At 45.0% G+C, this 2,207-nt stretch overlaps 1 non-coding gene across 1 annotated transcript; it reads left to right on the top strand.

Annotated features, from left to right (window-relative positions):
- Positions 1 to 498: 498 nt before the first annotated feature.
- TRNAM-CAU (transfer RNA methionine (anticodon CAU)) lies at positions 499 to 586 on the top strand. Its single transcript is given in 2 exon segments — positions 499 to 536; positions 551 to 586. It is a non-coding gene; the product is annotated as a tRNA-Met (tRNA).
- The last annotated feature ends 1,621 nt before the right edge of the window (positions 587 to 2,207 follow it).

Genomic DNA, 2,207 nt, shown 5'->3' with positions numbered 1-2,207 from the left:
CGCTGCTTCCACCCTTGTGACCGCTGGACAGAAGGAATGAAAAGTCACGACCCTTGCCGACGACAAAGAGAACACACGCATGAGCTTGGTGGGTGAGTGGAATGGGGAGGGAGAACCGACTAGGGCAGTGAGGATGTTCTCGAAGCGAATGCGTCACTCTTCCTTTTGTCTCGCGCTGCTAGTCAACCGAGATGTCGGATGTAGTCACACAAGCACGATAGGGAGCGAACTAATTTGCCAGGGTGTTGCCATGTTGTCCTTGCATCAAGATTCGCGTGCGGCATCTTGCAGACGTCGTTGTGTTCGCTCAAAAAAGTTGCCAACTGACTTCAGTTGTATAGCATTAAGTAAAATTATTATGAGAAAACACGTTTTTTAGAATTATTATGAGAAAAAACATTGGGGTTGCTAGTATTGTTTGGGAAGAACGGGGCATTGCAAATAAGTGCTACAGATTAGTAAGGTTGGCATTGGTAGTAATAGTAAGCAAACAACATTGGGGTGGTGGCGCAGTTGGCTAGCGCGTAGGTCTCATAGCTAAACGTGAGTGATCCTGAGGTCGAGAGTTCGAGCCTCTCTCACCCCAAAAACCCACAAAGTGGTCATGAAAATGCTCTCTTGACAACTTTGGTCGTCATGCAAGCAATGCCACGAGCAACTCTGAACTTTGTTCTTTCTTTTTCCCTCTATTTTTTGCTCCTGGATCTAACTAGTTTCATCTACAAAAGAGTATGCACGAGCTTACTCTGAACTTTGTTTTTCTCCTGGATTTAACTAATCTTCTTCTACAACAGCCATGGATGGATGTCACGACTCACGATGGGCCGACTGCATGCTGGCTTGGCTATCTAAGATAGTCGTGCTACGCGTGTCTGGAGAACATGGCGGACAGGGCGAGCGCCGCGAAGGCGAGGAAGCCGAGGACGATGGACGCGGCGATGGCGTCCGTGAAGACGTTGACCACCGCCGACCGCATGCGGATCGTGATCGGGAGAGCCGCCGCCGACGCCGTGACCAGCAGATACGCCACCGCCTGCATTCATTCATATCATGGGAATGTTTCAACTGCATGACACATGCACATGGAGACTTGGCTCGCAGCACGAGCCTTGTATTGGTTTCAGAGATGAATCGCCAGTCCGGTCTCCACTGAGCTTATCCTTTTTTTTTTTGAGCTTAGGCAAAATCGAACGTCCTTTACGAGCCGGGCAGACGGCCCGTGGTCACCCGGTTTTATTGCACGGGGCTTTCCGTTTGGGCCATATAAAGGCACGTACATAAGGTTGTGCTGTTGTATTACAAAAATACAGTACCGTTTTATTAGGACCACATCGCTTATGGAGAGGAGATGGCAGCTGTTTATATGCGTATTTCGTGTTGGGGAGTTCACCAGGCAGCAGGCCTGGTAAGCTATCTCAAAAAACAACAACCATCTGTATAATTGGTTTATAGGCATGCAAGCCCCTCTCAGGGTCGGGCGCCATGATTGTGTACAACTTCCCATGCAGGCGGCACTCAGGCATCAAATGAGCCCTTATTGGAAAACTTGACATGCCACACCACTCCAACATGGAGTGCCTGGGCTTTTTTTTTCAATTTCAGAATTTCAAAAAAATTGAACTGCAATATACTCCCTCTGTCGCAAAATGTAATATGTTTTTAGGCAACAGGTGCATCTTTTTTTTTTTGTCATCACGCAACGTGTGCATCTTGTGTACAAAGTCTATTACTCCATTCGTCCCATAATATAAGAGTGTTGTAAAAAACACTCTTATATTATGAGACAGAGGGAGTATTTTTTAGTATAGGTAGTACATTGTTTTGGCATGGTAAGTTGAACAAAAAAATGGAACGGATTTATAACTAATCTTCATGTTAAAAATGTTGACCATGGGCATAGTAATTCTGCTCACTATTTTCTGGGGACCTCACATCTTTTCCTACGATTTGCCATAGAGAATAGCTAACGACGAACAAAAATTAAGTGACATTCTTCCCAAGGACATCATGAAGAAAAACATATTGACACCATAAGATTACTGGTGAGAGAAGATTTGGAAATGACATGAACATTTTAAAGGACCTATTATAACTAAATTAGGTATTAAGGTTTTGGCAACTACGAATGTCTAATGTTTAAAATTATGACGCCAAATACACATCTGTCGTTCCTCCTGCGGTGTGTCCAGAGTGAACAATCGTTCCAC

The sequence above is a fragment of the Aegilops tauschii genome, chromosome 2 (genome assembly GCF_002575655.3).
Source record: "Aegilops tauschii subsp. strangulata cultivar AL8/78 chromosome 2, Aet v6.0, whole genome shotgun sequence".
Classification (NCBI taxonomy): Eukaryota; Viridiplantae; Streptophyta; class Magnoliopsida; order Poales; family Poaceae; genus Aegilops; species Aegilops tauschii.
Note: the sequence above shows the minus strand (reverse complement) of the source record. Positions and strands in the feature narration are given on the sequence as shown.